We start from the raw sequence: 26,134 nt of genomic DNA on the forward strand, positions 1-26,134 counted from the left end.
TCTTCTTCAAATAATTGCCATTAAAAATATGATAACTCTTCCTCATACTTGTTTTTCTGAACTTCATGCTACCTGATTGTGGCTTTATTTTGGTTCCAAACTCTTGTTTTTACAGCAAATTCTACATATACATTTGCACTCCTTAAAGGCAATGTAGTTCTGAACACTCTAACATTATTGAGGTCAAACAATAGAAGCTAAAGCTTATTTCTTACTTTAAAAAATCCAGGTTCATAAAGTAATCATATTTTGTAGATCTGCAGGAACACTCTGAGGATCTATGCAAGTTAGGAGGTGATGCATATATTCTGTCACATCCAAAATCTGAAGGTTCATGAGACTGATCCATGAAAAAATCAAGTCAAATTTGGAGAAGTGTTCAAGTTGTAGTTAAAGCAATAAGCAAAAATGACATAAATTAAGCTTATGTGATTTAAAGTACTTACTGGAGAATTTACTAAATTCTTCTTATGAAACTAAAACAGTACATTTTTTAGTAGGAAAAAGAGAACAGAAATGAAGAAAATATATCTGTAGTTCTATGCCAGCTTCCAGATCTTAAACACTTGTTTATTTTTCCATCTTATATTTGACACAAGTGTGTAGGGGTGGTCAGCAAGGACCCCTGGAGTGCCTGGAAGTCAGAATTGAAGAGTGAGAAAATGCGTGATTTTCCATATAGATTTGTCTCATGACCCATCACCTTCTAAATTTGTCAAATTGTATTATTTTATAATTTCTATTATGGTAAACTGATTACTTAAAAATACCAATATATTTCTTCTTTCCAAAACATCACCATCTGAATCAAATGTGGCCCTATTGGTGTCATCAGTAATGTTTGTTGACAGATTACTGCTGTAAAGAGATCTTACCTTTCAACTGCACAGGGCAATGGGCTTACATGACCTCCCTCCATCCTGCATTGTGTGTGCTAAGGAAGTGTAGAAAGGGCAGAGCCTGTTTGGGAGAGACTTCTTTGTAAACCAGTATCAAAAAGAAAGCCAGTTCAGGTTCGTGGTCAGTCTACAAAGCCACCAGCTTTATTAACCACTGTGCATGCATTTGCACCTAAAAAAATAAAAAGATGACTGATACAAGGTCCCAAATGAACAAATTTCCACAGAGTGATCTATAATACTACACAAAAGTGGGGGAAAATTAACATTATTCAGAAGTTTCCAGGGAAAGATTGCATTTGAACCTCCTCTAAAGACCAGTAAAAAGTAAATGGGTAAAATTAAACCATTATGTCACATTAGAAAAGGGCTCTGTCAGCAAGTTCCAGGATATTTTGTTAACAAGATCATCACTCAGGCTTGAGCTTCAGGTTTGTGTCATAGAGAAATGGGGGATGTGACATGAAACAGATTGCAGGTAGACTGAGTAAGACCTCTTGAACTTCACTCACACTGTGCAATTAGCTGCACCCTACCTGTGTCTGGCCACCCACTATCTACCCTGGGACACACACACATTTCCAGAGGAGCCCAGGAAGGCTCAGAAAGATGGTCATTTTACTAAGGGTGAGTGTGTTTGTCAAGTTGCTGAGGAGGACCCAGGATGACAGATCCCTAAGGAGATTATGATGGAGGTGACCTGGGATTGAGGTGGTCTGAGCTGTTACAGAAGTGTTGAACTATGAGAAAAAATCTTCTTTTTAGTGTGTTTGGTCAGTACCTATTTGTATGATTATGATATTGTGAAGAAAGAAATATAGGGCTGGGGTTGTGGCTCTGTGGCAGAGTGCTTGCCTTGCACATGTGAGGCACTGAGTTCAATCCTCAGACCCACATACAAATGAATAAACAAAGATATGGAAAATAAAAATAAATAAATAAATATAATAGAAAATGTCAACAAGACTAAGGCTAATTAATTTTTAGACAAAGTAATCTTTAACTTCATGGTGCTGAATATGAAATAAAAACACAACAAGCTAAAAGTTGAAGTTTAGCTGGAGGCTATGAGGACCTTAATCTGACCTGTTGAAGAAGAAAAGAGAGCTCAAGTGAGAACAGGAACAGGTGCCTGTCTGATTGTGTGTGACCATGAGACAGCACCACTCATGTCCTGGGGAGCAGCAGGTAGAGTAGGGGACTGCAGAGAAGCCAGGTGCAGTCAGGTCCCCTCAGTTTACTGTAACACCAGACCTGTGAGCTTGGAATGGAAAAGTATAGTGGAGAACTTTCCTTATGAGAATTATTTTTTCATGTTCCTGAGTATAAATACTCCAACATTATGAATCATTTCCTACCTAAAAATTTTTTTGAATTATGATTTGAATTATTAAATGTGGAAAAAATGAGAAAATAATTTGGACAATTGTATTAATGAAATAAAATGAAGGTGACGAAAATGGAGAACAAAAGGAATGCATGGTGACACACATCGTCATGGGGAAGAGGAGGTGGGCCACCCTGGAAATGCTCTGCATGGAGTCTCAGGAGGTCATGGAGGCCTGATGGGGAGCTGAGGACAAGCCCTGCAGGTCATACCCACACACTGGGCTGCATACCTCCACACCTGCACTGGGAGGTGCACTCTGCTCATAAATTAGTAAAGATATCAGAAAACCAAGAGTGACCTTCCTCTCCAGGGAAAGCTACTGAAAAGCACAAGAAAACATGTTGGACATGAATGTGTAAACTAACTGTATTTTTTCATATATATTTTAAGTTGTGTATGAACATTTTTATTTTATTTATTTTTTATTTATATGCAGTGCTAAGAATCCATCCCAGTTGTTCACACATGCTATTCATGGCTCTACCAGTGAGCTACAGAACCAGGCCCAAGTACTTGTGTTAATCATAATTTTTCTTCCTCTCTCTTATCTCTTTATCTTCACAGACAACCAGAATTTCCACTAAATGGCCAATGCCACCATGGTTACTGAATTTCTCCCACTGAGCGCTCCTGATATCTTTAATTTGAGTTTCCTTTGTTTCAGAGTATTCCCACTGACCTTCCTGGGTACCTTGTTAAAAAAAATATTTCCATCACTGTCCCCAATGCCTGTGTCAAACTCTCACTCAAAACAAGGCTATTTCAGTTGCTGGCTGTGGAACACAAATCTTCTTGGTCATTTACTATGCATATGTTGAATTTCTTTTCTCACTATCATGGCCTGGGACCGCTAGGTGGCCATCTGCCAGCCCCTCCATTACCTGCTCATCATGAACCCCCAATTTTATGTCAACATGATCCTGGTTTTTCTGTTCAGTGGTCTGCTGTATGCAGATGTGAACACTGGGAACACATTCCGCTGTCCATCTGCCAGTCAAATATGGTCCATCATTTCCTCTGTGATGTCCTCTCTCTGCTGAGGCTCTACTGCTCTGACACACCAGCAACGTGGTCCTTCTTTTTGTCTCTACTGTGGCAGTTGGTGGGTTGCTCTACTTTTATTGCCATGTCATATATTCACATATTTTCTGCTGTGCTGAAATATCCCACCAGAGAGTTGGAGAGGCCTGCTCCACCTGCATCCCTCCCATCCTTGTGATTTCAGTTTTCCTCAGTCCCATCATGTGTGTCTACAGATGGCCTTCAGTGACCTCTGACACAGTCCATGACATGGTTCTTTGCCTTTGACAGCAGTGTTTCTCTCTTCTTGAATCATCTTACATAAAGTCTCAGAACCAACAGGTAAAGGAAACTGTGAAAGAGTGATGCAAAAACACTTGTTCTCAGGGAAATGATAAAGACCCTTTTCAGCATTATCCTCATTTCACTGAGTGGAGTTAAATGAGGTCAAGTCCTCTTCTACTCTGCCTACTATAATCATCTTACTAGAATCTCAGTGATTTTATAGCATACTTTTTTTGTGTGTGATTTACCCTATAATTGCCATGGATCCTTCAAAAAAGTTTAATTTTATCAATCCATTTTAATATAAAAATATGATCCAATATATTTTCTGAAATCATTTCTGGTAATATATATTAAAGTTTCATCAATTACTGTCACAGAGGAAATCTTTACAAATAAACCATGAAGATAATGTACAGTTTCATAATTTGCTGTCAAACTGTGATACAAAATTGTGTCAATTTAATTACTTCAAAAATATATAAAAATCAAATCCTTAAGACTTTATAATAAACAATGTAGAGAGAATTGCAATGATACTTTTCTTCATTTAACATATATATATATATAAAAGAACTTACTCCTTGACCATGAAGAAAAGAGAGAGAAAAGGTTACATCAATCATGAACCAATAGTTAAATCCATCCACTAGGGAAGAGCACCTTGGGCTCCCCCAGCTGTTATGGCTGCCAATATTTTTATTATGCCTATGATAATAGTTTGGGGGACACAAACTTGGGGCTGAGTTGCAGGTAAGCTTTCTAAGGGTTTTCCTCCGAAACTTCATACTTCTCTAACAACTGATAATGAGTCATGCCTGATCATTATGAAAAAGTGACCAGGACTTGTCTGGCTTCACTTTCTGACCCGTGTAAATGTGAGAATTTCTCTCAGTTTTTTGGTTTTTATAAAGTAAACCTTTAGGTTTATTTCTGGCCATCTTTTTGGTTGTTGCTGTTGTTGTTATGCTCAGTAGGACTGAACCAAGGCTGCATCCCTAAACTTTTTTTTTGTTTGTTTTTATTGTGGGACAAACTATATATGCTTTGATCAGACAAACTCCATTTTACCCTGAGACTCCATTGCATATGAGAAATGCTTCTTACATGAGAAAACCCTGCATATGTGACCCACCTCCTGCCAAGCACACTCTGTGAGGCAATATATAAGGCTAAAAGAGTTTCAATTATTCTTTCACAGTGTATTATTAGGAACTACATGAGTAAGTTGTTCTCATTTTAATTCCTATTTTTCTTGGGCTGCTTACTGTACTCTGGGTAATTCCTACCCACTCTCCATGTTACTATGGTTTTGACTTACTGGTAGTTTGTAGTTTGGGGCTATAAAAATGTACCCTACCTTCTGCAAAAGGTTGAAGGATACAGAGCTGACTTTCTATCTGCCATTCCTACCCACCATCTAATAAACTTAATGTCCTACTTCAAGACTCACCCAGTGATTTATTTCTTTTTTAATTTTTTTAATATTTATTTTTCTGTTATCGGTGGACACAACATCTTTGTTTGCACGTGGTGTTGAGGATCAAACCCAGGCCGCACGCATGCCAGGCGAGCGCACTACCGCTTGAGCCACATCCCCAGCCCATCAGTGATTTATTTCTAATGAGCCACATTTAATCACAGAAAATAGGGTCTTGCTAAGTAGCTTAGGGATTTCAGGAGTTTCTGAGGCTGGCTTCAAACCTGTGATCAATGTTCATCAGCCTCCTCATGTGTGAGATGGCAGGTGTGCACCCCCTGTGCCCAGTTTGTGGCAGCTCATCATCTCACATGAGTTGTTTCTCTCCAAATATTTTAGTGTCCTCATTAGCATGTGTTTTGTTCATTGTTAATTATGACTGACATATGCTCAATATCAAGTTACCTAGGAGTACTGATATAATAAAATGAGGAAAAAAATATTTATACAAAAAATAGTCAGTGTACTCAATTCCAAAATCTAAACAAGCAATTTTGTTCACCAATACGCTAATAGGAAAATGTGGAGAAAAATAAAAGTGTATTTATTACCTAGGAAAATATGAAAGCCTAAATATATGTGATTGATTAATAAAGGCATTTTTAAAAAAAATTTCTGATAAGGGAATACTTGCAGTAGGAGCCAATGAGCACCTCAGGGCTGCCTGAAGCAGAAGGCTTAACTTGCTCTAACATGATCCACCAGAGTTGAGGCTCCTCCCACACACTATGTCTAGGCTTCTGGTTCTCACTGCTACAATGTATCCTGCTAGAACAAAGGGCCTTCAGAGAATCCTAGATAAATTCTGCAAACTCTACTTTTACATGCATTTTCTCTTCAACTATGGCTTACTGAATCTAAATTTATGAGCTTTTCATGAGTTGAGGTGGCCACATAAATGAAGTTTAAATTTCACAGATAAATTTCTTTGGAAAGAAATTAAACTTTAATCACCAGTCCTATTGAGAGGTGTCGTTTGGGGTACATTTTTGTATATTTAATTTATATTTTATTTGAAATACCTTGAGTCAAAGGAGATAAAGAAACAAATGTTGATATAAGGACTTCTTTATAGCTCATATTGTTGTGAAATAATGCAAAGTACCATCAATTGGTGAGCTATGGAACACATGCAGATTGGCAAAAAAAAAAAATTACTTTGTGTATTGTCATGAGCCAAGGAACATATTTTTATAGTAATATCAATTATGTCAAAGATATATTTTGGATAGCCAGCTTTTCTGAAATATTAGGTCTGTTTAGATAGCCAGTTTTCATGAAATATTAGGTTTACTCTAATAAGGACACAATATGTAAGAGTACTTGTTAGAATCTTTTCTGTGACAATGTGCTGCCACCTGCATGGCCATTAATTCAGATGCCAGACAGGGATGAACATAGATTTTTAAAAAACACACAAAAACCTTTACAGAGAATGCCGGGTTCAGGCGGGAATCTCATCTCTGATTGAGTTTAGTGACCCAGAGCTGGCTCAGCACATTTATTTTACAGGTTTTGTCATCAAAAGGTTATTTGTGGGAAAGTTCAACAAAGCAGGCAGGTGTTAAGCTCCCAACACCAAGGAGACATTGTGATTCTTGTTATCTTTCTATGCTCAGAATCCCCTATCCCTGGGAAATAATATCTCAGTTTCAAGTTTCAGACTGATAACTCTGAGCTTTTGCCCTGATTTTCCTTAGGCTGGGTGTCACCAACTGGAGGATCTTCAACTGTGTATTTGTTCAAGAGGTTTCCAGTGCAGCAGCACACCAGAACCATGAGGCAATCAAAAACCTAATGCACATCACCATCTCCCATGATTATGTGTGTCAGTGTCTGTGAGATGAAAGCTGAAGAAGAGAAAACCTTAGCCCAGTACATAGAAGTATGATGAAAGATTAGCAATCAACAAGGCAAGGTAGTAACTTATTCTATAGAGACTTTTAAGATAACATTCATGACTGAGAATATTATGCCAGAACCATGGGATTTTGCCCAGCTTCATAAAGCCTTTAGAATATTTATTATTGAATACCTTTAGAATACTATATCAACTGCAAGAAAGCAGTTGTTTGTATCAGTAGAGTTAAAAGCCAGATTTGATCAGAGTTTTAAAGAGATAATTTTAAAAGCTGGGTTCAAAGAATGAGTGGTTATAAACAGACTGTAGGTCCTAAAGAGTTGCCAAATATTTCATACCTCTTCAATAAGAAAAGAGCAGAGAGCATCTAATTCATTTGTAGGACAATACTTATTGCACATAAAAGGATGTGGAAAGGAAAATTCCCTTGAGAAGTGTCTTGTGGCCACCCTGCTTGCACAGAGGGCACAGAAAGCTGTTTTACCATGCTAAGCATGGAAGACATTCAAAAACCACCATTGTATTAATTTTTGGGACCCAATTATGGTGTGAGCTGGCATCAGACTTTAGCATCATTTACTTTGTGCCATCTCTGAAGGAATGTAGTGTGCCCAAATTAATGTGTCATGATGCCTTCCACCATCAATTAAAAGAAAGGCTTGATAGCCCAAGTGAACTGTAGCATATTCTAGGCCCTACAGACTCCCCCTGACAGGGTGAATAGGTGGAGCTGTGAATGTGAAGCCCAAGTTGGCAAGGAATCCCAAGAAATTAATAGTTACTAGCAGCATAAACTCTCTGCCAAGAAAAGGCAAAGAGAGCCCTGTGTTCTGCAACTGGCAAGGCTAAAGGGCAGGAATTACCAGGCCTTTTGGAAATATTGTCTTAGAGTCAAGAGTCCTAGCTGCTACATGAGAATTTATAGATGGAGTTGTTTTCTCAGCTGGTTTTATATTTCCTCTACACCATCCATTCTTTCCACAGCCCTACTAAGTCCTTTTGGAATAAGAAAATTTATGTTCTACAGTGGATATTGATGCATGTAACTTGCTTTTGATTTTTATGGGGGCTCACAACCAAGATTTTTACCTTCAGTTTCAGGTGAGATTTTTGAATCAAACTTTAGGATAAAGCTAGAATTGTTTTGACTATCAGACACTTAGAGATGGGCTAAATTAATTTTGCATTGTGAAATGGACATGAGTTTTAGAGGTCTGGGGTTGAAACATTATGGATGGGATGTGAGGTATCTCAAAAAGTTCCTGTATTGGGGCAGAAATTTTCTTTCTTTCTTTTCTTTTTCTCCATTCTTGAGTGTTTCTTTCAGATATATAAAATCTTGTTTTCACACAAGAATTTTTTTTTAATAAATGGGTATAATATCTCATTTTTCCAAGTGTAAAGGTTGCAGAATCACATTGGTTATACAGACATGTATATGCATTCAATATTAGTGTCTAATTTTTCTGTTGCCCTTTCTATCAGGGAGGAATTTTCAAAGGTAGAATGATTGGGTTATGAGAGCTGCAACCTAATCAACCCATGTTAATTTGAACAAATTGGGTGGTAGCTTTAGGCATTTGGGACATTACTGGAGGAGGTGGCCCACTGGGATTAATCCCTGATAGCTTTCCTCTAACCCTAACCCTAACCCCAAACCTCTTTCCCCTTCCCTATCTTTGCTTACCTAAAGCCATATTCTGAGCATCTTCCCTCTGCTGTGCTGGTCCTCAGTGTGCCCCCACAATGGGCTTATAGTCATGAAAATGGCTGAAGATAAACTAAAACTCTGAACCCCTGAGACACAGTATGCTTTCCCAAATCTGGGTTGGTTTTTGTTTATTGTGGGTGTTTTTTTAAAACTAATTCTTTTGGTCACAGCCATGCAAATCTGATACAGTTATTCATCATAATCACATAGACTGCAGAATGTATACCAGAGGTGATCAAATGGCCAAACTTATAATAAACAATAAATCAGTCACATTATATTACCAGATGGAGGATAAATAAGTCCACAGATGGATGTGTTGATTTAAAGATCTATGGAATATACATGTAACAGAATGTCTTTCATCCAAAGGAATGAAAAAAAGAAGCCTGTCCAAGGTGGAATGATTTTGAAAAAGTTAGGGTAAGTCAAGTCAGAACATATATTGAATGATTTTATTTATATGAAATTTCACAAATATATAATTTCAAAGGTACAGAATATACTTAGAGTTTTCTAGTGTCTGAAAGACCATGTGTAACATAGTAGATGGTTCATCTGAAGTAATAAAAGTATCTGGGAACAAGTTGTAGTTGGATGTTCTACAACTTGGAAATGTAGTAAATATCACTACATTTATAAGCATGAACTGTCACAAAGGTAAACTTTGTGTCATGTGATTTTCATGTCAATGATAAGAAATATTTCTGTTGAACTTAAGATAGTGAGATGTTTCCGACTTACAAGTGAGAGTTGCTCAACAGCCTTAATGTTACCTGATCCATACAGACACCCTTAATTTATAATGAGTAGAGGAGGACAGAGATGAAAACACACAGAGAGAATCATCAGTCTTTCAGTGTTATTCACTTCTCAGTAATGACTTACAGCAATGTGTGGCAGAGCAGTTCCATTGTCCATGCTGGCACATGGACAGGTCCTATCTCCTGGGCTCTGGAGGTGCTGCTGCCTGGTGGAATGCTCAGGCCTCCTGCTGTCTCTGCAGGCTGAGCTCTGGGCTCAACCAGGCACCATGTTCACATAAAGCAGAATTGACTGAGCTCCCTACATCCCACATGGCACTGTGCTGACTGGACAGATTCACCCTGGCTGCAGACACCATTGAAGGGAGAAGCATTGGGAGACATGGTTCTGTTCCATGTTGACAACAAGTGACACTCAGGAGTGAGTAATAAGCAGCATCTGAGCTTCACTTTTATTCTGTTCAGCAAATTACAGTGTCATCCAAAGAGTCAGCTAGTCCAGGGAAAGGTTTCTTAATTCTGAGAAGAACACATCATGCATGGAGAGTCCTTAAATCTGAACTATGGTTTTTGGAGTGATTGCCACTGCTGCAATGAGAACACAGGGACCTTGGGGACGTCTGTACAGTGTATGCTAGTATAGTGTGTGAAAATTCTTCATGCTGATTCTGGATGGTTTAAAATTCTTTTCTTTAGATTACTATTAAAAATTCTTCATGCTGATTCTGCATGGTTTAAAATTCTTTTCTTCAGATTACTATTACTAATAGTATACTTGCAATATTCCAGAGAAAAATAAACACATTCACATTAAGATAACAAGAACAAAATGCAAAATATGGTATAGGATAGGTAGGTAGATAGGAATGTTTTTATACAACTGATAAACATGCACATATGTCAATAACAGTGGGAAATAAGATATTAATGTAAAATACAATTTTCATAGGAACATTTTGAACATTAATCTCTCCCCTTTCTTTTGATCACAAATACATTTTTTTCACTTATCCAGTTTGTTACTTCTTGTTTTTGGGGTTTCCGGGATTGAACCCAGGGATGCTTAACCACTGAGGCACATCCCAGCTCTATTTATTATTTATTTTGAGACACAGTCTTGACAAGATGGGAGGCTAGCTTTGAAATTACCATCCTCCTCTCTCAGCCTCCTAAACTGCTGTATTACAAGCATGTGTCACTGTGCCCAATTTTTCAATCATATTCTTAACATTTTTTACAGAGTATATATTAGGTATGACTATAAGGATGTGTGTTTCTGGTGGTATCAATATAAATATCAAGTTGTGTAACATTTGTAAACTTATTTTGATTTTCATATTATATGTACCTCAGCATTCCTCAATAGGTTATCAAAGATACTAATCAATTTCCTAATATGGAAAATGTAATTTAGAAATAATTAATTCTTGGTTCTTTCAAACCAAATAATTTTTAGCACATATGAAATCAAATTAAATCATATATTTAATCATTTTAAATAATTATTTGAAACACTATCAAGAGAAATGCAAAAAATGAAAACTCCTGGCTCTTCACTTCCAGAGAAAGCATCTGGGCAGTCTATCTTTATGTTCCTGGAGTTAAAACATGCTAGTTCTCCTCATACACATTGTACTGACTCTCACTTCTACCAACCCTTTCTGTTATTTATACCTTCATCTTATTGTCTTTAATAGGGACTTTTCTATAGGTATTTTTTGCCCCTTAAATGAGGAAGTCATACTGAACCATACTAAAATTTTAAGGTCAGTCTATGCAATTTAAAGCCATATTGTTATTTTAAAAATTTAGGTTCAAAAAGTCACCATATCTTTAGTATCTACTGAAATTGTGTCAGGGCCTATGTAAAAATATATGTGGTGCTTTGTAAATTTATTTTATTTTATTTATACATGACTTTGCATCAGTTATCCATAATTGGAAGTTTCCTAATATTGACTGGCATACAAAAAAAAAGAAAGTTGAAGGAGAAGAATTTATCAAACTATACCTAAATCACACAAAGTAAAGAGGACATGATGTAAGTTCATATAATTCAAACTAGTTGTGGAGAATTTTCTAAGTTCTATTGGAGAAAGAAAAGCAGGAGGTGGTTTAATGTTAAAAACTATAATAAAAAAAAAGCACTAGGGACATATAACAGTTGATGGAGTGCTGGCCTCACATTCACCAGACTCTGGGTCCAACACTCAGCACCAAAAACACAAAAAATTAAAACATGTTTAAGAAGAAAGACAATGTCTCTATAGTTCTATGCAACTTTTAAATTTAAACCCATGTTTATGTCCCATCTGTATGTGACAGGATGTTTTGAGGTGGTGAACAAAAACTCCTGGAGATCCCAGAATCCAGGATAAAATGTGAAAAACCTGGCAGATTTCCATAAAGAAACCTGATTAGTCTCATATCACTTTCAAAAATTTTCATGTTTATTTAACTTTTTACATATGTACCATTTTATTTTTTCTTCACAGTACTCAAATTATGTTTTAAAGATGATAATTTACTTCTTTTAGTAAAACCCAGTATCTAGAGCAGATTTTGCCATGTTATGAATCATTAACAAATAATTGTGGAAAGATTACCTAATTTGAAAATATGTTATGCCCACAGGCAATGGTGAGTTATTTCAAAAGAAGGTACACTGTATTTCTTAGACATGTGAAGAAGGGCTTAACAATTTAGGAGTTACTCATTTGTAAATAAGTCAAATAAAAACTTATTTCATGTTAGCAGTTAGACAATTATGCTACATTGCATTTTTTATTAAGTAGTACATATGAAGTCATGCACGTGCAACTAAGAGAATAAAACTTTAAGCAATACATGGTCAAAAATCAAGGAATTTGCAACAGTAATTTGGGGGATAAATCATACTGATTTACTGAAAGGTAGAATAACATGTCGATTTCTAACATTACAGAGAAATAGAAGAATAATTAGAAGCTATGAAGAGGGTTTCAGAGGAAAAGTTGCATTTGAGCCTCCTTTAAAGTTGAGTACATAGTAATGGGAAAAATGAAATCATTATGTCACAGTAGTAAACGGCCTCTGTCAGCAAGTTCTAGGGCATGAACAAGGGGGTCACTGACGTGTGAGATTCAGGTTTGTGTCAGAGAGAAATGCGGAATAGGGCAAGGAAGAGATAGCAGCTAGACTGAGTAGGGGTCCTTGAAATTAACTGTAAAATTAACACCAACCTACCTGTGTCTGGGCACACACCCCTGACGCTGGGGGGCACAAATTTTAAGTAAAGGCCAGACAAACTCATGATGAAGATCGATTTTCTACGGGTGAGTGTGGTTAACCTGGCATAGTGCTGAGGTGGACCCAGGTTTTCAGAGGGCTGAAGAAATGACAATTTTGGTGATTTGGGATTGAACCAGTCTGAGCTGCTTCAGAAGTGCTATAAATATGAACAAAATCTTCCTTATAGGGTATACAGTCAGTATCATTTTGTATAATCATGACATTTGGAGGAAAGGATTAAAATAGAAGTATCAACAAGAAAATAAAAAATTATTGTCTAGACAAAGGAATCAACATCATGGTGCTGTATACACAGTAAAAACACATTAAGGTAAAAAAATAAAAGTTTAGGAGAATGTCAGCTGGGCTAGAATCTGGAGCTTTAAACACCTCATACTGATCTGTTGGAGAGAAAAAGAGAGCCCCATGGGAACAGGACCAGATCCCAATCTGAGATTGTGTGGTCTGCATTAAGCACCACCCCATTCTGGGGAGCAGCAGGGAGAGTGGGGGACTGCAGGAGAATCTAGGTGCAGTCAGATCCCCTCAGTTTACCACAGCACTGACCTGCAGCCCTGGAATGGGAAAGTTTGAATAATTGAGATGCTTTCCTCTTGAGTAAAATATTTTCATGTTCATGGAGATAAATACTCTTATATAATGAAGACTTTCCTATGTAGAAATATTAGAAAATTTGGCTGGGGATGTGACTCAAATGGTAGCACACTCCCCTGGCATGCGTGCGGTCCTGGGTTTAATCCTCAGTACCACTTACAAATAAATTAAAGATGTTGTGTCCACTGAATACTATAAAGTAAATATTTTAAAAAATCTCTTTCTCTCTCTCTCCTTAAAAAAAAAAACAGTAAGTTGTAAATCTTGAGAGACAATACAAGAATAATTAGAAAATTACAAGAGGAATTACTAATCATACTTTGAATTATTTACTGTGGAAAAAATGGCAAAATAATGTTGAAATTGTATTTATCATTTTAAAAAGAAAAACATTGTCACATGCTCAGCAGGGAGTCTCAGGAGGTCAGGGGAGGCCTGATGGGAATCTGAGGACAAGCCCTGCAGGTCATGCCCAGAGCCTGGGATGAAGAACTCCACACCTGCACTGGAAGGTGCATTCTGCTCTGAAATAAGGAATCATATCAGAAAACCAAGGGTGACCTTCCTCTGCAGAGAAACGAATTGGAAAATACAAGAAAACATGGTGTATATGAATATATAAAGTAATTGCATTAATTCTGTTTTCTTTGCACTTTATCTTTTTATCTTCCCAGACAACCAGAATTTCCAGCAAGTGCCCAATCCATCATGGTAACTGAATTTCTCCTCCTGGGCTCTCCTGATGGCTAGGATCTGAGTTTCCTCTATTTCACAGTATTCTCAATGATCTACCTGGGTACCTTGGTAGGGAATCTTCTCATCATCACTGTCACCACTGCTGACCAGAACATGCACATACCCATGTACTTCTTCCTCAGGAAGCTGTCCATGTTGAACAGGTGCTACATTTCTATTACTGCCCCCAATGCCTGTGTCAACTCTATCACATGTAACAGGACCATTTCAGTGGCTGGCTGTGCAACACAGATTTTCCTGGTCATTTTCTGTGCATGTGTTGAACTTCTGTTTCTTACCATCATGGCCTAGGACCACTATGTGGCCATCTGCCAGACACTCCAGTACCCGCTCATCATGAATCCTCAAATTTGTGTCCACATGACCCTGGCCACCCTGCTCAGTGGTCTGCTGTATACAGGTGTGCACACTGGGAACACATTCCAGCTGTCCTTCTGCCAGTCAAACGTGGTCCACCAGTTCTTCTGTCATGTCCCTTCTCTGCTGAGGCTCTCCTTCTCTGACACCACAAGCAGCATGGTCCTTTTTTAATCTCTGCTGTGGCAATTGCTGGTGGTTGCTTTACTTTAATTGCCATGTCATACATTCTAATATTTTCTGCTGTGCTGAAATTTCCCACCAGAGCCCCAGAGAAGGTCTTCTCCACCTGAACTCCTCACATCCTCTTGGTGTCCATCTTCCTCAGTTCTGGTGCAGGTGTGTACCTGAGGCCTTCAGCAACCTCTGACACCCTCCAGGACATGGTTGTCTCTGCCTTTTACACCATGGTTCCTCCCTTCCTGAATCCTCTCATCTACAGTCTCAGGAACCATCAGGTAAAAGACGCTGTGAGGAGAGTAATGGGAAGACAGTTGTTCTCTGGGAAATGATGCATTTCAGCATTATCCTAATTTCACTGTTCGAGGTTCTTAATCAGAGATCATGTTCTTCATAGCTATGCTTCAGAAGTCATACTGCTTACTCTAAGTTCACCTTATTGAGTCCTGGGTAATTCAACTTATAAAATATTTTTTGTTTTAATTTACACCATCATTTCTATTTATTCTTCATAAAATGTATAATGTTAGCAAATGCATCTTTATTGAATGAGTACAATTCAATTTGTGTGCTATAATCATTTGAGAATATATCTGTTTATGATTCATCAAATAGTTTGTCATACTTTTATCAAGTAATGTCACAGATGCAAATCTTACAAATTAATCATGAGAACAATCTGAAATAATTTGATCATATTTTGTGATCTCATTTAATGATGTGTGAAATAAATATGGAAGGTCTCTGGTACACAATTGTGTCAATTTAAATACATTGAAAATACTCAAAAATCAAATCCAAAAGAAGTTAAAATCAAAGTGTAAAGGAAATCATAGTAACATTTCTCTCCTTTTAGAACATAGAACAAGAGGAAAGTCCTTGTCCATGAAGTAAACAGAGGGCTATGTTTACCAACCCCTTTATCTTGACAGTCAAATCTATCCCCTGGGGAAGCCACATTGCCTTCCTAGGCTATGTTGGCTGCCAGTGTGTTTTTATGTCCATGATTGACCCAGAGATGGGAACCAAACCTTGGGTCTAAGTTGCAGGTGAGCATTTAGATGATTGCCTCTACGATGTAACTTAATTCTGTAATGTTTAAGACTCTGCCATGTCTGATAAAAATGAAATGACAGACACTAATTATCTGACCTAATGTCTTTGTGCAGTCTTTCATCCTCTCACACAGCTTATTGCTTTGAAGTATTTTAGTGGCCTAACTGGTATGTGTTTTGTTAGTTGTTAATTGCAAGTGACATATACTCACTGTCAATGTATCTAGAAATTTTAATATAAAAATATAGAAACAAAAGAGTTCATTTATATTGCAGGCAACGCATCAAACTCCAAATTCTGAGAACAGTTTTTTTTCAGAAGTTCACTAATAAGAAAAAGAGGGAAAAAATATAAATATATCTATTACCTAAGAAAATACAAAAGTCTAAATATATATGATTAATGAATAACAGCATCTCTTAAAGTTTGCAGACAAGGGAATACCCATGAGCACCCAGAAAATCAGCAGGAAGCCTTAATCTGCTGTCACATGATCCAACCAGAACACAGATTCCATTCCCTGTGTCCATGAAGACTTGTTCTCCCTGCTCCAATGATCCCTCCTAGAGCAGAAGACCCTTCAGAGCACCACAGATGAATTCTGCAACCTCCACCTTTACATTTTCATTTCCTCTACAACTATAACCTACTGAATATTAATAAGTGGCATTAAAAGACTTACATGAGTTGAGGTGACAAGCAAATTAAGTTTAACTTTAATGTATAAATTTAAAAAAATTAAATAGCATACACCAGTCCTATTGAGAGACATCCATCTTGGTGAAAGTCATTGGATGTTTAACTTGTGTTTCAAGATGTATTATACCAAAAAAGCTGATTGCAAACGAAATGCAAATAACAAAATATTGGTACAAAGACTATATGGAATCCCATATCTGATGTTAAAATATGCAATACCTTGAAGATAAGTTCTTAGGGAGAAAAAAAAAGAGGTCAGCTAAGAAAAATAGATAATAATAGCAGCTAATTGTTAAGATATTTCTTTCACATATAAAATAAGGGATTGTTTTAATCTATTTTCAATGATTCTTCTCTGGGATTATCAAATTATTCAGAATACATTAAAGAAGATGAAAATATGAAATATTATTTTGTGCTGATATTCAGTCTAATGTTCTGAAAACAGGCCATGCCATGAAACATGAATTCCAATTTCAGTATCTGCACATAATATTTCAACCTATTTATGTGAATTTTAACTGAATAAAACATTTGTGTGTACATATCTAAATCTGTATCAGAGTTGTCTCAGGTATATTAAGCAGCTTATACCTTATTGCTTCATTTAATAACTAGGTTAAATCTTATATTAAAATAATCAATGTTAATGAAAAGATTTTTATTTTAAAATTAATCTTTTTAAAAATCATTTCTCTCTCATATACATGGTCTTTAAATCAAAAACAAAAACCTAGCATTTATCAGTACACCTTGTTTAAAATTCTATTAGTTCACTGCCAACAGCCTTGCATCACTATGCATTCAATAAAGATTGGTGCTTACTGATTCATTATCAATTTACTACTTCTTTTTTATTTAAAGAGAGAGAGAGAGAGAGAGAGAGAGAGAGAGAATTTTTTAATATTTATATTTAGTTTTCGGTGGAAACAACATCTTTATTTTATTTTTATGTGGTGCTGAGGATCGAACCCAGCATCCCACATATGCCATGTGAGCGCGCTACCCCTTGAGCCACATCCTCAGCCCAATTTACTACTTCATAACAAACATGCTGTCTTACTTCACAAATCAGCAGGTAATCACATGTGATCATGTTATTTATTAAATTATCTGCGTCAAGAGACAATACCACCTTTACAGACATTGATATGAAAAAAGTTACTAAGCATGTGATTTAGTGGATTTTAAATAGAATGATAAGTAATGTCATTGTGACTTGGTGAAATTGGCCATGTGAAGGCTCAGACTGGGAATGACAGAGGCACAGGTTCTGAGTTTGGACTCTTGGGTGCAAGGGGCAAGTCTCAGCAGCATGGCTTGTTGAGCAATTTTCTGGGAGCAGACTGAGAACTGATGAGCTCACAATGGCCTCACTTACTGGAGCAAATGAATTTCCAGAGAAAATGCTCAAGTTACTCTGGTTTTTTGATGCTGCTTTCTTTCTTTCCTTATTTATTTATTTATTTATCTATCTATCTATCTATCTATCTATTTATTTATTTATTTATTTATTTATTTATTTATTTGTCGTTGCACACAATACCTTTATTTATATGTGGCACTGAGGATCGAACCCAGAGCTTTGCTCATGCTAGTCGAGCGCTCTACCACTGAGACTCAGACCCAGTCCCTTGATTCTGCTTTCTGAGTAAGAACTCACAGGACCCCCACAGTTTGTTAGTGCATCTGGTGACACAAAGCTGGAGTGTAGAATAAACCCAGGGATGGAAGTGACCAATTCAGATATGCACCGGTGTTCGCTGAATCATCTGTGCAGATCAATATTTACATAAAGATCAATACAAAGTTTTAGATGTTCTTCTAATTTTTGTAATTTTATGGATGCAAACATAGTTGTTCAACATTTCAAAAATCAGAGATACACACCAACAGCAGAGAAGTAGAATCATCTCCACCTGGTCCAGCAGCCAATCATGCTCCTGTCAAAGACAGAAAGGTTCCTTTCTAATGTACCAACCAAAGTGGATTTCCTATGAGGAAAATTGCTCCCACTTTTTTGAAGATACTGGTCCCAATGCAATGGCATGAAAGTCCACAGACTTCTGTAGGAGATAAGATTCCCAGTAAGACAGGATGTTCTTCCATCTTAGGAATCCTGCATCATGTCCAGATTTGCTCTGTCAAACTAACATGTGTTCAGCTCAGTCTACTCATCAGGTTAAACATTTTATGGTGTTTGGGGCATCAGTAGCACTTTCATCCAATTTAGCAAGCCTTATTTAAACCTGTAATTGTATAGGATCTAGGATAAAAGATGGGGTGCAGAACTTACTTTCAGAAGTCAAATTGTTGATTTTTAAGCTGGAAGTGAGCTTTTCTCCTACCTTAGTCACATCTCTTATGATGAAAGTGGAATATTCAAGGCCATATCAGTCCTAGATATTTTATGGATTGATGTGAATCTAAGAAGCGATCTCTGGGAACTACCCCTTCCTGGTCTAGGAGCAGGAAGTAACATTTGCTCAGTGGCTGGGACAACATACCAGTCCCTGTGGAAATGCAAGTAATTTATTTTTAGTAAAAATACCACTTTAGAATTGTCTAAAAGCACAGTGTGAGCCTCACTTTTCAAAGTTGGTATTTAGGAGAGAGACTTTAAGTAGAAAGATCAGAAAACTGAACTAAAGATAAGCAGAAAACCCCAACTAATGAGTTTACTTGAGATTCCCAGATGGAAGATTTGAATTTTGTACACTGACATCCACAGTCCTTCCCTAAGTTCCAATTCTGAGAAAATCTGGAGAAGTGGCTAAAGTCTACAAAAAGCCCACGTTACTTCAGCAGTCACACTCCATTCTGGCTTTTACTTACTTGGCCTTACAGAATTGTGGTTACTTCCACCTGGGGTATTTTCATCTAAAATGCTGTTTCATGTTTGAATGGAGTTAGGAAAATAAATACATCGCCACCAAATCTTAGTAATAAGTGGATTTTAGTGGTATTCAAAGAGAAATAAGGACAAGCACAACATTGGCTTGACAGTTTTAGGCAAATCCTGAGTCAAATCAAACCACATGTGTCTTTTTCATGGAGAAAGTAGGAACATTAAGAACAAGATGACAAGAGTGACAGGAAAGAAGAACTCCAATTGGTAAAAACACCGTGATCCATGCAAAGTATTAAACAGGAGGGCAGCAAAGCAAAGAGCTTACCCATGAGAAAGAGCACTCAGCCAAGGAACCAGGATCAACAACTACACTTGGGGAGGGGGCCTGCCTGGTGTCCCAAGACCCTGGGAAGGCTTCCCTCTGCATGACAGTGAACATTGGCTCTGCAATGTCCTTTACAGAATCCAGATTGAGTTCACCTGATTTGGCAGCCTGTAGTCATTTCCAGGATGACTGCTTAGGTTTAAGTCTGAAGGAGGAGTCCACAGGGCACACGTCAGGATCTCACTGACAGGCTAGCTAACCACAATTGATGAACCCAGAGTCAAATGGACCCAAAGACCACATTTCTCTGCAGCCTCTTCTAAAACTGTAGTCTCTTCCCTGTGGGGAGCATTTGTCATTGTCACGAGGTTTAAAACCATCATATCTGAGCTCCTTACTGCCTAACAGCCATTCACTTGGTTTGATTCTCTTCTTTTTGGTGCTAACTATGAGCTAGCATAAAAAGAATGAGTGCCATCTTGAACAGTGATGTGGGAGTCTCCCTGGGAGGTTCCCTTATTCCACTTTCTATGTCACTTCAGGAAACCAATGGCCAAGCTCACGGCCACAGCAAGAAAATCACCGACCACCCTCATGTCTCCATGCACCGGGGTGGCAGACTCACGGGGAAGCAGGAGGCTGTGTCAAGGAGCCCACCTTCACTCACATGCTGCACCCAACACACACTGACCTCAGAAACACTGCCCTCTCTTGGGTTGGCTCCTGCTGTCCTTGTGTCAGTATCTGTCCATCAGTACCAACTCACAATCATGAGCAATGACTGAGGGAATAAGTCTCCATGGAACCATGAACACCCAGAGTCCCAGCTTTCCAGCACATTCCTCACCTGAGCCAAAATGCAAACTTTAACCCCCATGAATCTTAGGCTGGGTTCTGCTGAGAAAGGCCATTGCTGCCCTGACAATGATGTACAGAAACTGTTATTTGTTGCCAGCCATCTGGGAAAGACCTACAGTCTTCTACCAGGGTGACTGTGCACCAAGGAAAATAAAATAATGAGAACTTTTTGGGCTCTCTGATATGGGAAGTTGTTTTTTTCCCAGTATAATTTAGTACAGGCTATTGGATACAAACTTCTTTCACCTGGTAAGACCAAAAACACACCCTCAGTGTCCTATTCAAGTACATATCAACATTTCAGCCTTACATCATGATTTTTAGTAGAGACTTTGACAACGTGAACCATTTCCAGGACTAGCAATGGGTCAATTGTGCAATACTGATTGGACAAAGCAAGCAAGAAGCAGGAACTGCTCTTGGCTGGAAGGCAATAATGTGTGTGCCAGAAACTGAATAAAAACAATGATAGCTTAGGGATCTCACACATCAGAAAACAGCTGGGATATCATTGTCTGAGTCATGAGATTTGCCCTCTTATGTGAAGTATAAGTCATTCTGTCTGGTCTCTTCTACAACTGAAAAGAGTCATGCTGGGTAGAGAACTGCTCTGAATTTTCAAGACATTCTATAAGTTGCATATAGTGTCCGTATGTGTTAGACAGAACGCCATGTTAACGTGATCCCTCTGTCAAATGTGTGATGATCAAAGCTGAGCAACCTCCTTAGACCTTAGTCTTCCTGTGGCTAGGCATGTCATCCTCCTCTTCTCCAGTCCTTCTGAGACCTCACCCCACCTGCTTTCTCTAGTAGCTTCCCACTGTGATATGGCAGGGCCAGTGACCAGTCCCATCCTCTCACTGGCTGGGTGGCCACCCTGACACTTCTTTCTGTCTTCGTTTCCCAAGCCTCCATGTTTTTAGTGACACCACCCCATTCTCTTCTTCCCTCAGACCTGCTTTTCAACTTGCACAAATGTGTTTGAGTGTGTGGTGTCTGCTTTCTGGGTCCACTTTATCCCACACAATGACCTCCCTTCCACCAGTCTGTGTCCAGCTTCAAGCGATAGCATATCACCATTTTTCATCCTGAATAAAATTCTTTGTGACTATATTTCACACGTTTCTCCATTCATCCACTCAGGGGTATCCAGATGGAGGCCATGCTTCAGCTGCAAGGATTAGACCATCTTGAAACCGTTATTGAGATGATGTTTATTGCTAGCCTTTCTCATAGTCAGACTGAATAATGTAAGTAAAACACTGTAATAAAAAGTTCATTAAAAAATTGCCTTGGCATTTTAAGTTTTTCTAATTTGTTTTCATTATTGGTAACACATAATAATTTTGCCATTAATGAGATTCATTGTGAAAATAAATAGTCTGGTAAATATGAGGCTTATGTACAGTAGGACACTTCTACAGCTTTCATGTCCTATGTAACTACAGAAGCAGGAATAAAATAACAGCCAAAAGAACATGCTGTTTTCTCAATCTCTTATTGAAATTTTTAGGTATGAATATATCCCTAAAATCTATGTTAGGCAGAAACTAAAAAGATTAAAAATCATAGGCTAGATTCAGGAATGTCTGCCATAGCTAAGCTTTCCTGAAGTCATGCTGAAACTGAGGTGTGTTATCATATGAAGGCATGTTGAGACTGCAAGGAGGGCAGGATTTGATAGTCACTGTTTGTTAATTAAGTTTTATTAAGAAGGATGGGAAGGAACACTTTGTCTTAAGGTTTTGTTAAGGTTGGGGGAATGTGTTTGCTGCCTGAGCTGTCCGAGAGCACACATCTGGGAAAGGGCCTGGAGACACACATGACCTAAAATTAAATTGCTTCAATAAGGTAAAATTAATCAGGAAATGTTAATGATCATGTATGGAATAGGAGATACAAGGAAGTACATTTCTTCTAAATGGATAATGTGAACACTCTGTGTTTGCTTTGATTCTCACAGAGAAGAACATGCACACTTACTAGTGTTTCCAGTAGTGAGAATAATGTCTCCATATATTTCTTCATTAATCAGTCATAACTTTTGTGGTTAACTTGAATGTGGTAACACATAGATATTTTTCTTCTTTAGACAGACATGTGTTTTAATTCTCTTTTATTTACCAGACACAAATTTTAAGCAATCAAGGAATTAAATCTGTCAATTAATTCATTGTGGTGTTTATTTTGTTAAGCTAACCAAGTTAACATCACATAATACATATTCTGCATCACTGTCATTTTATAATTAATGATGAGCATATGTATCCTGAATTCAAATGACTTAGAATTGGTTTACCTAGAAAATTTGAAGAAAAGCAAAAGACCTATCCCTGAATATTTCCAAACCTGCATTAACCAAGGCCCTTCTAACCCACTGACAGGCCTGAGGAGCTGCCCCTTCCCATGGGAACGCACACCCTGACGGTGAATACAAGGGGGCATAAGCAATTGCATTGGCCTAGACATTCTTTTGTTTTTCTTTTAAATACTATTCTTTTTATTTATTTTTGTTTGTTTGTTTTTATTTTTATTGATTTTATTTTTTAAATATACAAAAGTGGAATGCATTACAATTCTTATTACACTTATAGGGGACAATTTTTCATATCTTTGTATACAGAGTACATTCACACCAATTCATGCCTTTATACATGTACTTTCTTTTTATTTTTGTATTAACATTTTAATACACATGTATTCCTCAATTTTTCGTATCTATGTTTATATATAAAGAATGTTGCCACTCAATTTGAGTCTTCATGCACGTACTTTGGATAATGATGTCCACCACATTCTACCGCTCTTGCTAATCCCCTGCCCCCAACCTTTTCCTCCCATCCATCTTTTCTATCTAGAGTGAATCTATTCCTCCCATGCTCTCTCTCCCTACCCCACTATGAGTCAGCCTCCTTATATCAGAGAAAACATTCGGCATTTTTTGGGGGGGATTGACTAACTTCACTTAGAATTATCTTCTCCAACACCATCAATTTACCTGCAAATGTATTATTCTCTTTAATGCTGAGTAAAATTGTACTGTGTATATATGCCAAATGTTTTATCCATTCCTCCACTGAAGGGCATCTAGGTTGGCACAGCTTAGCTCTTATGAATTGTGCTGCTATAAACATCAATGGAATCGACCAGAAAATTTCTAGAACTAGTAAATGAATTCAGAAACGTAGCAGGATATAAAATCAACACCCATAAATCAAAGCCATTTCTGGATATCAGTGACAAATCCTCTGAGAAGAAAATGAGGAAAACTACCCCATTCACAATAATCTAAAAAAAAAAAATAGTTGACTCAACATGGCTGCAGACCAGAAGGCAGCATTTTCAGTACCTCCTCAGCCACGTGGACAGAGAGACCCATCAGAACATTTGGATTCTCCCTGCTGAGAGACTCCCAGCAAAATTCTGCTGAAGTGAGATCTAGGCTTGGAGTTTGGCATTATCGGAGGTGACACCTTGCCCCAGATGAATGAATCTTGGCCACCTTGTGCTGAGGAGCAGGCCACAACTGTCTGGTGACCAGCGCAGAAGGAGGCGTTTCAGCACTTCCAGATACCCTGCGCGGCTTACAGACTATTTGAAGAGGTTTCTAACCACACCTTCATGAAACAGTGGACCAAGAACTGAAACCGAGTCTGGGTCAGATCAAAGACAGGCTAGACCCACCCCTTCCATCGGACAGTCCGGCAAGGAGTCTGGAGCCCGCCATAGCAGAGAGCTGATGTCACCAGAGTTTGGCAGACAGTATCCCTTCCCAGCGGATTTGCCTCAAAAATCTCACCCCAGAGCTCTGTGGGTCTGCCTGTAGGGGCCAAGGGAAGCAGAGGGGAACCCTGACCTCCAACTCCCTCTACCCCCAGCAGTGAGAGCCAAGGCCCTTGCCGCCAGGTCCCAGGGACATGGCCACCGAAGGAGTCCAGGTAAATTAAGCTGACGGTTCCCAGATCACCCACTCCACAACCTTGGGTCTGGATGAATGGCAAACAGAGAGAGTGCTCAGTCATTCAGAAAATAGGGCACTCAGGGGGCTGCAAGTGTACCTAGATCTGTGGATATCGCCTCTGGTGAGCTGGGCCTGGCTGGGTGGCAGGAGGAAGGGGGGAGGGGCTGAAGAAGAGAAACAGCTCTGGACTAACAGGATTGGAAAGACGCCCAGTAGGGGAAGAGGAGCTACCTTACAGGGATTGCTGCTGGCACATAGAGGGCAAAAGCTGGGCTCGGATGGCACAGCTCCACCTAGTGGAAGAGAAGAAAATAGAACTCTAAGACTTCATTTATCATTTTTTTCTTTTACCTTTTTAATATTTATTGTTCTTTCCATTTTCCTTCATTCTACCTATTTTTCTCTCCCTCTTTCTCTTTAAAGACTTCTTCCTTCCTGTTTCCCCTAACTTTTATCCCAAGCATTACGACTTTTATTAGGTGTAATTTTCTAAATACAAATAGGTGAATGTTTCAAGGCTGTCTATAGGGCTCCTAAGTACCTAGCTATTACCAAATACCCTGATCCATTCGCCTGTTAATATCCCCCTTCAGTAGAGCAATCTTCCAAAGTAGCCAAGACATACTAACCTTCATAACATCATAGCACCCAACCTAAACATAAAGTCCTAAGACCAAACAACAGATCACTATATGCCTACAGAATCCATAAGCCTTTTATGAAATGAATGAATCAGCTTTAAATTACAATAAAGCCCAACATCTCTAGACATAGTACCACACCACAAAGGAGAGACCACAGAGATATACAAAACCAAAACAAATTTATAGGAGAAAACAGAAACACAGCAGTTAAAAAGAGTTGGAAAGTTATGTGAACACCATGAAAGAACAAGGGATAAAAGGATTTCAAACAATGCAGGAAAACTTAAATTTACAGGCAACCTAGAGGCATCAGAAAAATGGACAGAGAAAGAACTCAAGGCATACCTGACTCAGATGGAAAGGAATATTAAAGAAGTCATTCGACAGCAAGTCCAAACAATGGAAGAATACTTTGAAAATGAATTGCATAAGCAGATTCAAGAAGCAAAAAATCAACTCTACCAGGAGATTTAGAAATTTTTTTAAAAATCAAACAGTAATACTAGAAATGCAGGAAACCATAAACCAAATAAAAAACTCAAATGAGAATATTACAAGTAGACTAGATCAAATAGAAGTCAGAACATCAGATAATAAAGACAAAGTTTATCAACTCAAAAAGAATATAGTCAATGCAGAAAGACTGGTAAGAAACCACAAACAAAACATCCAAGAGATATGGGATGCCATAAAAATACCGAACTTAAGAGTTATTGGGGTAGAGGAAGGTATATAGGTCCAAACCAAAGGAATGAACAATCTGTTGAATAAAATAATTTTAGAAAACTTTCCAGACATGAAAGATGAAATGGATTGCCAAATCCTGGAAGCCTACAGGACCCCAAACATACAAAAACATAATAGACCAACTCCAAGACACATTATTATAAAGATATCTAACATACAGAACAAGTAGAGAATATTAAAAGCTACAAGAGAAAGGAGGCAGATTACATTCAGGGGTAAACCAATTGGGTTAACAGCTGATTTTTCATCACAGACATTGAAAGTGAGAAGATCCTGGAACAATGTATTTCAATCGCTAGAAAATTATGGATTCCAACTCAGAATATTGTACCCAGCAAAATTAAACTTCAGGTTTGACAATGAAACTAAAATATTTCACGATAAACAAAAATTAAAAGAATTTGC

The 26,134-nt window shown here is 38.0% G+C and overlaps 1 pseudogene; it reads left to right on the plus strand.

The window, feature by feature from the left end:
- Positions 1 to 14,078: 14,078 nt before the first annotated feature.
- On the plus strand, positions 14,079 to 14,920 carry LOC144367243 (olfactory receptor 14C36-like; annotated as a pseudogene).
- The last annotated feature ends 11,214 nt before the right edge of the window (positions 14,921 to 26,134 follow it).

This window comes from Ictidomys tridecemlineatus, chromosome 1 (genome assembly GCF_052094955.1).
Source record: "Ictidomys tridecemlineatus isolate mIctTri1 chromosome 1, mIctTri1.hap1, whole genome shotgun sequence".
NCBI lineage: Eukaryota > Metazoa > Chordata > Mammalia > Rodentia > Sciuridae > Ictidomys > Ictidomys tridecemlineatus.